This window comes from Bos indicus x Bos taurus, chromosome 1, assembly GCF_003369695.1.
Source record: "Bos indicus x Bos taurus breed Angus x Brahman F1 hybrid chromosome 1, Bos_hybrid_MaternalHap_v2.0, whole genome shotgun sequence".
Lineage (NCBI taxonomy): Eukaryota > Metazoa > Chordata > Mammalia > Artiodactyla > Bovidae > Bos > Bos indicus x Bos taurus.
This window is the reverse complement of record NC_040076.1, coordinates 93560990-93576568: the sequence shown is the minus strand read 5'-3', so window position 1 is coordinate 93576568 and position 15579 is coordinate 93560990. Positions and strand designations below refer to the sequence as shown.

At 41.7% G+C, this 15579-nt stretch overlaps 1 protein-coding gene across 5 annotated transcripts in view; it reads left to right on the top strand.

Annotated features, from left to right (window-relative positions):
- Positions 1-6109: 6109 nt before the first annotated feature.
- Positions 6110-15579, top strand: part of NLGN1 (neuroligin 1) — a 955405-nt gene continuing 945935 nt past the window's right edge. Inside the window, exon 1 of one of the 5 annotated variants that reach the window (XM_027540713.1) lies at positions 6110-6312. The gene's annotated coding sequence lies outside the window, so the exon portion shown is untranslated. Of the gene's footprint in view, positions 6783-7820; positions 8148-15579 lie in introns of those variants that run through there. The other 4 variants (XM_027540690.1, XM_027540764.1, XM_027540705.1 and 1 more) reach the window with 4 other exon arrangements.

Here is a 15579-nt window from a genome sequence, read left to right as displayed (position 1 = left end):
GTGCATGCGTGCTTAGTGGCTCAGTACTGTGCAACTCTTTGCAACCCCAGGGACTGTAGTCCGCCAGGGTCCTCCATCCATGGAATTTTCCAGGCAAGAATACTGGCATGGGTTTCCATTCCCTACTCCAGGGGATCTTCCTGAATCAGTGGTTGAACCTGTCTCTTGCTTCTCCTGCATTGGTAGGTGGATTCTTTACCACTGTGTCACCTGAGAAGCCCTACCTTTTAGTAAGGAAAAACAAATATAGTCAGGTTATAATATGTATTCTGAAGCAAATGTAGGAAGTTGAGAAGACAGGCTAAATGAAGAGGAAAATGCTCTTTTTACATAGTTGAGTTGGTGAAGATATCTTTTGAAAATGACACCTCAGCAAAGACCTCATATGAATGTGGGACAGAGTCATAGAGCCAATTAGGAGGAAGAGAGATGTTGGAAGAGGGGATACTAAATGGAAAGGTCTTGGAGTAAGAGATTGTTTAGTATCCTATAAACAAGCTAAGAGAGATGAAAGATTCAGAAATAATGGTAACACAAGAGAGACTGTGCAATTGCATTATGGGAGGTGGACATTAGTTATATTCAGAGTAAATAAGGGAAAATAATTTTTGATGGAATGGATCTTTGAGGTAGTATTTTTGGAAGTGTTTAGTAGGTGGCGATGGTGATGGACAGCCCAAGAAAAGAAATCATTAGAATTTTCCTTGGAGACCAACAGATTTTATCTTTTGGGAGAAATGTAGAAATTAGCAAGAGAAGTAATGAGAGAAGCTGAATAAAGATGTATGGGATTGAGAGTATGTTAGATACGGATTTTAGGATAAGGAGCTTGCATTTCACATGATAGGAGATACAGTTTCATTAAGCATTTTCAAGAACAGTTTGATTTGGTAAAGTGAAAGTGAAAGTTACTCAGTCATATCCAACTCTTCGCAACCCCATGGAATATACAGTCCATGGAATTCTCCAGGCCAGAATACTGGAGTGGGTAGCCATTCCCTTCTCCAGGGGATCCTTTGAACCCAGGGATGGAACCCAGGTCTCCCGCATTGCAGGTAGATTCTTTGCCAGCTGAACCACAAGGGAAGCCCAAGAATACTGGAGCGGGTAGCCTATCCCTTTTCCAGGGGATCTTTCTGACCCAGGAGTCGAACTGGGGTCTCCTACATCGCAGGCGGATTCTTTACTAACTGAGCTATCAGGCTTACTGAGCTATCAGGGAAGCCTCTTGATTTAATAAGGACTAGATAAAAAGATGAATTTGACCTTGCTGTACAGACTGTATGGAATGAAGAAGGGGTTTGTGGATGCACTAGCTTTAGAGACCAGGTGGATTGTGGCCAAATGGATACTAAACACTATCAGACTATGCTGGTAATTCTAAAAGTTGGGATCTGTCTTTTCTGTACTAATAGCATTGATCTTTTGTCCAGGTTATAATAATTGCCAGGAAGCTGAGCAGGTGGTCTACCTTGCATTGCCACAGTTTGACAAATTATGAAAGTTTAGTTTTTATTTCTTTCAGAGCTGAAATATTAATTCTCATTGCCCCTATGAACTCTTCCTCAGTATATTATTTATATTTAACCTATTTTAACTAAAATACATATGTTTATGAGAAATGTTGTAGTAAAATTTCATCTAAGCATAACATTTTATTAATACTTTTTCTTCTGAAGCCCCTTGAAAGAAATAAAAAAATGCTAATCTTCTGCTGTGAGTCTTTGGTATTTTCAAAGAATGGAGTAATAGTCTTGCTTTTTCTTTGCTTTAGGAGAACTTGTTGTTTAATTTTCTTTATATATATAATTACTGGGGGAAAAAAATCTTCCCACTTAATGACTTTCTAGACAGAAAGCAAACTGAGTCTACATACCACTGTATTGAAGTATCTGAAAATACAATATAATATTCACCCTCAAGCCCACATTCCTTTTCTGATATTTTCATTTTTGTTTCTGAGAAAGGAAATTTTACCATCACAACAATTAACTTGTATACACACATTTTCAAAGTCGGTTTCACTACTCCCCTGGTAATTATTTTCCCCCACTTCCACTCAATAGATTGTCTCTTCTGAACCTTTTTTTCCCCAGAAAATGCTAATACTTTACATTTGTGTTATATTAACATCTTCTTGCACATCTATGGATCAACAGATAGGTTTGGGAAATTTTCACAAGGTTTTTATTTGTAATTGACTTTGCAGAGAGTTCCAGTATTTATTCCAAATAGTATGTAACATGGTACAAGTCCATGAAATTCAGTGTGGTTAATGTCACAACCTGGAGGATCACATGATCTGCAATGTAAACTGAATCCAATTTCTTATATTTTATTGATGCCTTCCTCACCTATTCATATGTTTAGTGTTTTATTTTCTGTCTCATCTATATTTAATATGCTCCCTTACACTAAAATTGGCTAATAGAAGACAGATACAGCCCCATAAAGAAAAGAGAAAAGAGGGAGGGCCTAGGAATTCACTAAGCATTAATTATTTTCATGTTATGGATACCATAAATGCAACCAAATTTCATGATCAGCTTTTAACACTAAGCCCAAATGTCACTACATATACTGAAGTTTGAATCTGTGGAGGAAGCATATCACAGAGACACTAAAAATAGAATGAACCCTGAAAAATTAGTTACTCATGTGTCATGAGCTTTACATGTATTATTTTGGATAATCCTCACAATATTCCTACAAAGTAGATACTATTATTATCTGTATTTTGCAGCAGTGGAATATGAGTTTAGAGAGATTATTGCACCAGGCAATAACATATTAAGTGTAGATCCAGGATTCAAACTAAGCAATCTGATCCCAGCTCTTAACTGCATATCCACAAATGAAGAGAAAAATAAAAAGCAAAATTTCTTGTTTTTTTAATTGCTTGTGGGATTCAGTGGTATGGTATGGGTTTATCTTCCTCAGGGGGTTTGACCGAGAAAGTGGAGAAAAAATAGGCAAGAGAATTTGGTTCATTTGCTTGTATTTACAGACAGTGATAAATGCTGTTTGTATGACAATTCTATTGTGTTAAAATTCTTGAGTTTTTGCTAGATTAACATAAAAATGAGATAATAGTGCCCAGCTGATAAAGTAGAGCTGTGAAAAGAATAATGAAAAAACACAATAGAACCTATTTAGAATTAATGTATACTATAAATACCAAATATTAAAAATGAAAAACGTTCAGTCATTACCTTTAGGATTCTGATATTAACTTCAACGGATGCATTTAGAATACGGTCCCATAGCCTTGGGAAAAAAGAAAGTATACAAAACTTTATATTCTTTAATTGGGTTGGCCAAAAGTTCACTGGGGTTTTTTCCCATAAGATGTTATGGACAATATATCAAATCATTCTTATTTCTTTTTTAAAAAGAAAGAAATGAGTTTCTGTGGTTGTCATAATGATAACCTCTATCAGGTTACCTTAATTGTGTAATCCCATGAAAGATGAAAGTATTCAGTCAGTACTTTCATTGATTTTGGAATAGATACTTATTTCTCATCTTTTTAAGGAAATTCTAGAGAACTCTCCATAGTCCAGAGACCTTTCATAGGATTTAGATAAACTGGGCAGGGTAGATCTGTCACCAAGAATCAGATATATGTTTTACTTGAATGAAATTTCACTTTCCTGGGAGCAATATCAAAATCTACTATTTGTCAACACATCACCTAAATGTTACTTCAAAAGAAAAGGGCAGGGGGAGGGCGGGGAGGAAAAGTTGACAAGATACACTGAATTCTAAAACTATGTCAGGAAAAATGTGGTACTAAATTCCTTTTAAGCAGGAGGAATATGTCATATTTAAGACTTTCTATTTTCATTCGTGTGTGTGTGTGTGTTTAGTTGCTCAGTTGTGTTCAACTCTTCACAACCCTATGGATTGTAGCCCGCCAGGCTCCTCTGTCCTGGGGATTTTTCAGGCAAGAATATAGTTACTTTATAATGTTGTGTTAGCTTATTCTGTTCAGCAAAGTGAATCAACTACACATATACATAATGAAGTGAAGTTGTTCAGTCGTGTCCGACTCTTTGCGACCCCATGGACACCAGGCTCCTCCGTCTATGGGATTTTCTAGGCAAGAGAGTGGAGTGGGTTGCCATTTCCTTCTCCAGAGAACGTCCCGACCCAGGGATCGAACCCAGGTCTCCCACATTGTAGACAGATGCTTTACCGTCTAACCACCAGGGAAGGCTATACATATACGTATACATACACATATAGCTCCTCTTTTTTGAATTTCCTTCCCATTTAGGTCACCACAGAGCATTGAGTTCCCTATACTATACAGTAGGTTCTCATTAGTTACCTATTTTATAAACAGTATCAGTAGGTATATGTATCAATTCCAATTTCCCAATCCTTCCTACCCCTCCTCCCTTCTTCCCCCTTAGTATTCATGTTTGTTCTTTACATGTATCTCTATTTCTGCTTTGCAAATAAGATCATCTATATCATTTTTTCTAGATTCCACATATATACATTAATATATGATATTGGTTTTTCTTTCTGACTTACTTCACTCTGTAGGACAGTCTCTAGGTCTATCTGCGTATATGCTGCGTCCTTAGTTGCTTCAGTTCTTCTGGACTCTTTGTCACCCTATCGACCATCCCCAGGCTCCTCTGTTAATGGGATTATAAAGACAAGAATACTGGGGTAGGTTGCCAAGCCCTCCTCCAGGGGATCCTCCCAACCCAGGGACTGAACCTGAGTTCCTTATGTCTCTTGCATAGGCAGGGAGGTTCCTCACAACTAGCGCCACCTGGGAAGCCCTAGATCCATCCACATGTCTGCAAACGACCCAATTTTGTTCTTTTTTATGACTGAGTAATATGTCATATTTAAAGATTATTTTTCAAAATCAGATCACATATTCTGGTTATTTATTATTATTAATTAATGAGTAATACATTAGAGCAACTGCATTCTACATGTTGGTTAAAGTTCCTTTCTTTGACCTGAATTTTACAGATTACAGCATGCATGCAAATGAGAAATATGAAGCAAGCACTTAAACAAGCAAAAACACTTTTCAAGACTATATGTCACGGATCTCTCCTAGGGATTTCCTACTTGTGAATTTCATTCTTATTAATATTATTACAAGTTGCAGTCAGTTAATTCAATGGTTCCCTTGGCAGGCCCCTGCCCCCCACCCAACTCGCTTGCATCTAAAATTCACACAGAGAAGCTGCTAGGAGGTGTGTAGGTGTAAACAATGTGGTATAGTGAGTCACACCCGTCACAAAAGCCAACACTGATTAGCTATGATGAATTCTTAAAAATCACCAATCCAGGGGCAGAAGACGTGGGTGCAACCAGCAGGAAGAGGCCAGAGGCAGTGGCTTTGCATTTACACTACTCCCACAGACGAGACTACAACCAACACTTTAATTCGGAGCTTACTCTGCCTCTGGCTGGTGGAAACAGAAATCAGGGGCGAGTTCTGTGGCAAGGGATTTACCAAGGGGGAAGGGGAAAAAAAAAGAAAAAAACTGAAGCAGCACAGTAGAAGGCTGTTGCCTTCAACTCCTCACTCGCAGTCACCAAGACGAAAACGCCTGGAAGGGAAGCATAATGACGCCTAGAACCGAGAAAGTCATCGCATCTGAGGCCTCGCAGCTTGCCTGCCGCGCGGTTCACTCGCACGCTCTGGCGAGGGGTTTGGTGAACGTCACACGTGACGCCGGGGGCCCTTAACCCCTCCTGCCGCCGCGGGCGCTGCGGGTGCTGAGGGCGGAGGATGCTCGGTCGCTGCTGGAGGAGGGAGGGAGGAGGGCGGAACTTGTAAAAGGGAAGGACCACGACCCACATCACGTCTGCCACCGCTGGACCCATGCCCCTGAAGCCCACCCCCAAGGCGATTGTGGCTCCGGCCCGGGGGAGGGGGCTTGCAGGGAAGGGACTGTTGTGCAATAAACGGGGCGCAGAGAGAGTGGCGGGGGAGGCAATCGTGGCTCTGCGGGGGCGGGATGGGGTCGGGAGGATGGGTCTAGCTTGATTCAGACTCCTGCACCCAGCAACGCCACAGAGAGGGGGAGAGAGGGAGAGGAGGTTGTGCTGTGTGTGTGCCCGCGTGGGTGCGCGCGGGTGTGTGTGTGTGTGCGCGTGTCTACAGGTAGCAGCGGCGGCGGCGGCGGGGACCGGAGCAGGGGACGCGTCTGCAGCCACCTCCTCGACTGTGATTTTCGGAGGCGACTGCTCACTTAGCTGACGGATCTGTACCCTCGGGAGATCTTCTCATCCTCTCCATTTCCACGCGTCTTAGTCGTCTTCCAGTTTCAAGTGTGTGCTTGGGGTATTTTATTTTTAATTTTTTTCCCCTTCTCCTTCTAAATCTTCCCGGGAATTCTGCATATTGAAGCAGGTGGCTCCTGGTACGAAATCTTTGGATACATTTGGCTTGCCAAGTTTTTTCTTTCCCCGTCCCCTCCCGCTTTCAGAGGCATCTGTGGTGCTTTTCTTTTTGGATTTATACGCAGAAAACGTATATATGTTTATATACCGACCGCATAATATATAAATACATAAACGCGTGCCCAAACGCTGGGTTTTCGTCTCTCTTAGCGACAAAGCGGAATGTTTTGGAGCGGATGGATAACGAGAACAGTATTAACATTCTTTTGAGCCTGTTTTTTCAAAAGGGGAGGGAGAGTGAAGAATTGTTTAACATTCGGCCATCGTTTGGCTGCACTCTAAGCATCACGAAGTATTTATGGTTGCAGATCAGGTGCAAACGGGGCTTAGAGAGAAAGGTAAGGGAGCTTCCTGCGTCCACCGAGCTCCGGCGTTTTTCTTAATCTCGGGGATTGCCGAGAACTTCCTACTCCTCGCCTCTCCCTCTTTTACCCCACCTCCACCCACCCTGCCCTGCTCTCTCCGTACGCTTAACCCTTTTTCAATTCCGTCGGGTTGGGGCGGGGGCGGGAGAAGAGGGTTGCTGGAAGTGTTAACGTCTGTTAGAGTTTAAATGCTTCTCTCTCCCTGCACCCCACCCCCCCCCCCCACCCGCCTCTCTCTCCCCCCTCTTCCTCCCTCCCTTCTCCCAGCCGAGTAACTGAGTTTCCCAATCCCCTTTTAGGAAGTCATTTAATCGTTTTGGAAAAGAATGCTACCTAGATAGCTGTTTTAAACGTTTCTTGGTGCCAACCCCTCACCTCTATCCTCTGACGAAAATAAAAGCAATAAAAAACGATGAACTTTAACGAACTGGGTGGTTTCTTTAGCAGTGGGGGTCGTGGAACCTCCCAAATTGTTATTTTCCTGTAACGAACAGCCAGTACCTCTAGACGACTCCGCCGCGGAGGCAGCTTCCATTTCTTTCTGTCAGTTCATTTACTTGGAGGGTCATTTACCAGAGTTGAGCAAGATGGAGCGGAGTATAGGCAAAACTACACGACACTTAATTCCTTTTTAAATCCACCCTTCACAACACCATCAGTCCCTGTTTAACTCTGTTCAGTGGCAGCGTTTTCAGACTCGACCTTCTGGGGAGAGGTGGGAACTTGCCCTTATTTTCCCTTTCCTCCTTCCAGCCTCCTTCCTCCTCCGTGCACAGCTAGCGCCCCGGCACTTTGTAAATTGCCCCTTTTGCCCACACCTCCTGGTGGGTGTTCTCGGCTCTTCTCCGCTCCTGCCCGCTCCGTCCTCTCCTTACTGGCGTTTTCAAAGCAAATGCATCTCCTCTTTTCCTGGGTTCCCTCTTCCCCCGCCCCGCGCCGCCCCCCGCGCTCCCCACCTGCCCCGGCTCGCCGCGCCCCTCCTCCCCACCTCCCGCGGCGCCCTGACCCTTCCAAGCCCGAGTCCGGGTCTGCGGGCTGGGGGGCGTCGTGTCGGCGCGCCGACGACTCGGCGGCTACGCGGAGCGCGAGGGGCGGTTGTGACTACAGACCGCGGGGAAGGCGAGCCGGAGTCGGGCTAAGAAGCCGGGGGAGCCCGTCAGAGCCGGAGAGCCCCGAGAGAAGGCAGGAAGCGAGAGCGATGCGCGCACGTCGCCCGAGCTCCGGCGGACGAGTGCAGTCGCCTCCGACGCCTTAGAGCGGCGCCCCAGTCGCTGCAGCCTTTCACCCTAGAGCGGTGTCCAGGGACCAGAGACCGGGAGCCGAAAAATCGGCAGAGAGGTACCGAAGCATTAGGGAAAAGATTACCAGAGAGCGGGGAGGGTTTCCTGGCGAAACGCGGAGGCTGAGCAGATGGAGGAACAATGCCTCCTCCGCGAGAAAACCCTCGCTTGAGGCCGGGGCGGAGCGCGGAGGAGCTGCCTCCAGCCTCGGGCTCTCCCTTCCGGGCCCTCCGGCTCGTTCTGGGGCCGGTGCAGCCTCGTAGTTTGACAGGGCTAGGAAAGTTGCTCTTCCCCACATTTCCTGCGAAGTGGTTTTCAGTTCTGCGTGGTTCCAGTCAAGATGTCACTCCGTAGATCCCCTGCGATGAGCAGCTAATAGATTATGCATTATGGGGCAGTCGAGTCCCCGGGCAGAACAGAGAGGGAGTCCAAACATTTCCAACCTTCTCCTTCGGCTCCTGACCGGCCAGCCCAATGCTTTGTGAGTAGAAATGAAAAGCCACCTGCAGTTATTTAGGTTGAGATTTTCTAGTGGGAATGATTTATTCCAGAAGAGGTTGTTAGGGTGTTATAGAGATGAGGAAAATTCTGTGTCTAATATTTGATTCATTTGTGATCATTCTGAATCATGAGTAGTTGCTCTCCACAAAGGTATTATACTATTTCTTTTTTCATTTCCAGGACCATAGTGATACATATAGGACTTAGGAGACATGAATTCGGATAACTAACCCCGTGTCTGTTACTCTGCCATTTTATAGATACTTCATATACTTTTTCCTTCTTTTCATACTGAAACTAGACTATTTTTGCTTAAATAAATAATCATGCCGTCCATGAAGATTCCAATCATAATATATTTCTCAAAAATTAATTGTGCTTAATTATAAATAGGATCGTAGATATAAAAATATCACTTGGAGAAAGTGGAGGTACATGTGTAAAAGATATAACATGCCTCAGCACTTCAATCAGCCTAACAGAACACCAGCTTTCAGAAATGAGCTCAGAAGCAAGGGCCATGCACCTACTTAAAATATTAAATGTTAAGTGCAAAAACATTAGGTTTACCGTGCCCTTGGCAGAGAATGAATATAAGTCTACCTGCTCTGCGGAGTGATTGAGTGATTCACAGAGCAAGTGGAAGTTAATCATTACTCAGGCCTTCCGATTACATGGTTTGATGAAAAGAAGTAACTGTTATCTGTAAGCCTGCTATTCTACAGTTAGTCTTTCCAATCCTCTTAACATAAGCAGAAATTGAGGGAGTCAGTCTTTCAGCCTACTGTAATAGACTTCCTGCAGTGTAGGTTTCAGAAAAGCCCTCTGAAGCAACTCTCCTTTCCATAGTCTCTCTCCTTCCAAAGTATTTTCTCTCAGTCTTTTACTCCCTTAGTGGGGCTTCATTTTGCGAAATTTTCCTTTATGTTTAGGTATAACGTATTTGCAATTACAAATGTCTGAATTGTTTTGAAACTGAAGATGGAATATACATTCACAGAAGGTAGGCTGAGAACTCCATTTGCTACAGGTCGAGTATTTGAACGTTTGATGACTCTTTTCATGGTTGGCTGACTTCCCTGAGTCTGAAGTCTCTTCCAACCCTGAAATTCTTATATTTTATTCTATTTTTATTATTTCCACATGGTTATTCAGTGACAGGGTCTATATCATTCTTCACATTTCTTTAATTAATTACAATTTTTATAGGATAGTGAATAAGCTATAGCTAGAGAATACAGATATAAACACATGCCCCAATGTTATTGGCAACTTTCTGAGGGACAGTATTGATTAGTGGGTATAATTGATAAATACCTCTCTGGGTTTCCATGTGCTGAAACAAACCCTTCTAACATTCTTTAAAGCAAAGCATAATAATCATTTATTTCTAGAATTCTTTTTTAAAATTTTTATACAAAGGAATTTTATGAATTATCTAACAAATATTAATTTATAGTTTTTGAAAGCAAAACACAATTGGAATTAACAGTAACATTGGAAACTGCAACAGTTCAACAATACACTTTTGCCACAAAATACTTTTAAGTATTTTGAAGTGAAGTTTGGAATCTATCTTATTAGAATGTAAATAGAAAGTTATGATTCCTCAATTATATTTAATTATTTGTAAATGAAATCATCTGAGACCAGTTCACCTAAGTTACCTATTTTTCTAAAACACAGGTATGGTCTTACAGATCTTTTATCAGCCATGGCCAGTGGCTCTTTATATTTTGGATGCTAATATCCATAATTCTGAGGGCACTCAATTCTTTTCACAATTTACTCCCCAGTCTCCCTTTTTAGATTAAAATACCTTCCACCTGGAATTCCTCCCCAATTTGCTCTTCATTCCATTCACTTGACTCCTCCCTACCATTTTCCCCAATACTACTTGACATTTTAGGCTTCTGTGCTTTCCTTATACTAATCTTCTGTTATGGATTACTTTCTATTCTCCTCTATGCCCCCCTGCCAGATATATCCTAACTCTAGGATGGGAAAACATTTATTTCTTTAGAGTGTTCTTTTCTCTGTCACCCTGCTATCCTTACTCTGAGCTCCCACAACATGTTATCCATACTAGAAGTAGCCCACCTTTCACACTTGCTGATGGTTGGCTCCCTCACTGGAGAGTAAGTTCCCAGAGGTTAAAAAATATACCTAATTTATCATTTCATTCAGAATGCTTAGCTCCATGTCCGAATGTAAAGTAGACCATAAGTGAATGATAAATGTATTGCTTATAAATACATTTGGCTATGAGGCAACAGAAAATCTGGCTAATAATGGATTAAGTAAATAAGGATTTATTTATCTCTTCTAATGATAAAAGTCAGGAGAAGAGAGTTGATTAAGCATTTGAACAAGGAGTCAGGCTTCATCTTTCGTGTTGGTGGTTTCCTATGGTCCTAAGATCACTGCTGTACCCCAGGCATCATGTCTGCTTTCTAGGCCCAAAGCAGGAGTGGGTGGGGGAAGCTAACAGGGTTTTCTAGCTCAGGATTTCTCAGCTTTGGCGCTGTTGTCATCTGGGGCTCATAAGTGTTTGTTGTGTGTGTGTGAGGTGTCTGGTACATTGTATTAGTAGGATGTTTAGCAGTATCCTTGGCCTCTACCCACTAGATGCCGGCAGCACACCCCACTCAGTCACCTACCCAGTTATGACAACCAGGACTTTCTCCACAAGTTGCCAAATGTCCCTTAGAGGTAAAATCATCCTGAGTTGAGAACTTGAGAATGATTGGAGTCTGGAGGAAGGAAATTCCTCATTTCCTACTTCCCCCTTTTCTTTGCACTGCAGTGGTGGTAAGGATCTGTTTGGTTTTTGGTTAATAAATGGCAGAGGGCTCTTGATGAGATTAAAAAAAGAAAAATGGGAGATGAAGGACCAAACAGGCCTTCTCTTTGAGCATTTTGTCTTTCTTGTCATGTGGACATTCTCCCCATAGATTTCCATACCTACCAGAACTGTATCAAATGGCTACTTCCAGGTACCCAACACGTTGGGAAATGTGTCTTTCCTTTGGCATACCACTACCTTGGAGAAAGTCAGAATCTATGAAAAAAGAAGGGGAAACAGATTTGGGGCTGGAAACTTAAAAGTTTTTGCCACTGTGAAAGAATAAATGAATATGTAAAAGTTCACCTAAATACTTTAGAATTTAGAAAGGAGGAAAAGTAAAGAAAAAAAGTAAATAGTCACAGAAGAGAATAGATGTAATTTTTTCACATGCTAAATATTCATAAAATAACTATGATAAAACTGTGATTTTATTTTTCTTCTGGATGATAGTTTAATTGGAAAAATAATGAGCAGAATGGAGGCATCTTACTCTTCCTAACTTTGTTTTTTTGGGGGTGTCAGAGAGCACCTTGTCTCCTTCAATCTGTTGAATAAAGCAGTAAAGTTTGATATTCATAATTATAAATTAGATAGCCGTAATTATGTGAGAAATGTTGTCAAGGAAAATACGGATCTTTTGTTTTAATACTCCTTCCTAAGGCTTGTATAAAGACAGCACATCCCAGTGATGGCATTTGATTAATAACGTTTTCTTGTACATGTGTGTTAACATGGACTATGGTAACTTTAAATTAGGTTGCTTAATTATTTATCTCAGTGTAGGGTTTTGTTTTTTTTAAGTTCTATCGGATACAATAAGTATGGCTTCCCTGGTAGCTCAGCTGGTAAAGACTCCACCTGCAAAGAGGAGGCCTCAGTTCAATTCCTAGGGTGGGAAGATCCCTGGAGAAGGGATAGGCTACCCTCTCCAGTATTCTTGGGCTTCTTTGGTGGCTCAGTTGGTAAAGAATTCACCTGTAATATGGGAGACCTGGATTCTATCCCTGGGTTGGGAAGATTCCCTGGAGAAGGGAATGGCTATCCACTTCAGTATTCTGGCCTGGAGAATTCCATGGACTATACAGTCCATAGAGTTGCAAAGAGTCGGACATGACTGAGCAACTTTTATTTTTATTGGATACACTTATAGGGAAGAACTACACCTTACAAAGATGTATCAGTGTTGCTGTCATGACCCATGATCTTATCTGATTGATTACAATTTTTTTCCATGAATTTGTTGAATGCCAGGTTTTGCTTAGTTCTGTGTACAACATAGCAATATAAAATATGATGTTTATTATGAAACTTTTGCATGTAGGCAACAAAATACCCAATTAAAAGTCCAAACAGTAAAGACTTATCTCTCAGAACAAGAATTCTAGAGTATGCTGCTGCTGCTGCTAAGTTGCTTCAGTCGTGACCGACGCTGTGCGACCCCATAGATGGCAGCCCACCAGGCTCCTCTATCGCTGGGACTCTCCAGGCAAGAAGACTGGAGTGGGTTGTCATTTCCTTCTCCGATGCATGAAAGTGAAAAGTGAAAGTGAAGTCGCTCAGTCGTGTCAGACTCTTAGTGACCCCATGGACTGTAGCCTACCAGGCTCCTCCGTCTATGGGATTTTCCAGGCAAGAGTACTGGAATTCTAGAGTATACTGGTCCATGATTGGCTACCTCTGGCAGCCCTTGAACTGTCAGTGCTCTGGGACAGTTTTGCTATATTCTCTTGGCTCACAATTTTCGAAACAAACAATATGGCTACCACAGAGCCAAACATCACCTCTTCATACAGTCTTACCCAAAATAAAAAGAGAGGAAGTCTTCTCAGGGAAATCTCTCTTTTTATCAGAAAGGATTTTTTTTTTACCAGAAGCTATCAGCAGACTTCCTTTTATGTCTGATTGATTAAAACTATGACCCATCCAAAGAGATACATTGCATGACTGGTTTTGATCAACCATGGTCCTTTCCCAAGGCCTGGAGGAGAGGTCTGCTTTTCCCATGGACATGGCAGTGTTACACTTAAACAAATCCAGAGCTCTTGTTAACTGACAGGAAGGAAGCAATATTTGTAACCTAGGGCACCTAATATGGTGTGCCATAAATATCACACCCTCGCCTCCTTGAAGTTCTTATATTAATAATGTGGAATGTCTACACTGGAATTAAGTCCTTACACACACACACAAGAATTAAGCAGTACTTGGATCTGTGGATACAAAGTGTATACATGTCAGGCTTCATGCTTCTGATACAGAATGATTTGCTTTCATACTGTTCAGAGATTTTTTAAAATATTTTCTGAAGAATCAGAAAATGTAGGAATGGGCCTTATAGAGGAATTACAAACACCAAATAATACTACATTCCATGTATAAATCCCAAACCCTACATTTCAACTTATACCTGTATATCACATAACAGAAACCATAGTTAAACCAGAGCATGTTCTTCTTACATGATCTGTAAGTAGCATGTAAGATCTTATAATTTGTCATGTGTCTATCATATGATCTTATAATTGTAAATTAGAAATAATATGAGAAATGACTGAAACTTTTTGCCAGTTATTCTCATGCAGAAGGACTTGATATCAGTTATGCCCAAATTGAAATCACTCCCTGCTTTTGGTACCTGTTCACTTGGAGAGTCTAGAAGAGGGAACTAATTTTTAGCTCACATGCCAGTATCTTGTTGAACATGATGAGTCTTTAAAAAAAAAAAAAAACATAGAAAGCCTTATTTTCATTTTTTTTTTTGGGGGGGGGCTAACTCCATGGAATCTCAGAGCCAATTTTGTGTTCAGTTGAAACAGGGGTCCTGAATTGTCTCCCTTTATCCTGTTTCATTATTTGAATTCATTCTTGAACTTAAACTTTGATTCAATCAAGATTTGATTGTATTTGGGCTTTTTATCATCAGTTCAGTTCAGTTGCTCAGTTGTGTCCAACTCTTTGCAACCCCATGGACTGCAGCACACCAGGCCTCTCTGTCCATCACCAGCTCCCAGAGTTTACTCAAACTCATGTCCATTGAGTCAGTGATGCCATCCAACCATCTCATCCTGTGTGGTCCCCTTCTCCTCCCGCCTTCAATCTTTCCCAGCATCAGGGTGTTTTCAAGAGTCAGTTGTTTGCATCAGGTGGCCAAAGTATTGGAGTTTCAGCTTCAGTAGGATGGACTGGTTGTATCTCCTTGCAGATCTCCTTTTTATCATAAGCTGCTTCAAATTACTTTTGGAAGGAGAAAGTCTATGTATGTACATGTATAAATACATGTACAAGAGTGAATGGTGTCATACATCACTCAATAAGTGTCTTTTTCCTGAATGAATATATGTTCAGAAACTAGACAATATTGTGTGCAATAAACTCTGAATTATACTCCCATCAATATGTGCAGTAGGGTTTCAGGGAAAGAAGATGCTGGTGATGTCTGAGTCATTTTGACAGAGATGCATGTAGTAATTTGCAGACAGGTGGAAAAGTAAGGCAGGGTAGATGGAAGGTGGATAGCTGAAGTCATTTTGCTAAAGTATTTTGCTTTTTGACCAATATAAAGGGTCAATGAAGCTTTAACACCAAAGCCACACGGTAAAAGAGCTGTGAACTAAGAAGGAATGGATCTGATTTCTCTTTGTTTCAAAGCAAATTTTGTGATGGACATTGACAATCCTCTCCGTTACCTCCGGCATTTTAGAATGTGTTCAGAGTCATATCTTTGCGTCGTCAGTGCTCTATTTTCAGGCTCCAGGTCTGAAGCAGTTTGCCCCACAGTGACCACCTCTGACCTGGGCTCCTCGCCTCCAGGGAAACTGATTTTTGAATTAAACTTAAAATGATAATTAGCAGCTCCATCTGTGTTTGGGGTCAGAAACAGATGCTTCTACTTTTTGTTTTAAGAAGGCATATTTGAAAGTGAAAACAGTGATATTGAGTTTTGAATACAGTAGTTCACATTTTAGTGGGCACATTTGTATCAAATAAAGATCATAAGAGGAATGGGTATTCCAGGTATTTATCTGACCACCTTTCCACTGGACGTGGCAGTGTCTCATACTTCACCATACTCCACTGTGACATAATTATGGTTCACAGTATTGGCCCCAAGGTACTGCAAGTTCTTGAAGCTTCTCTTAGG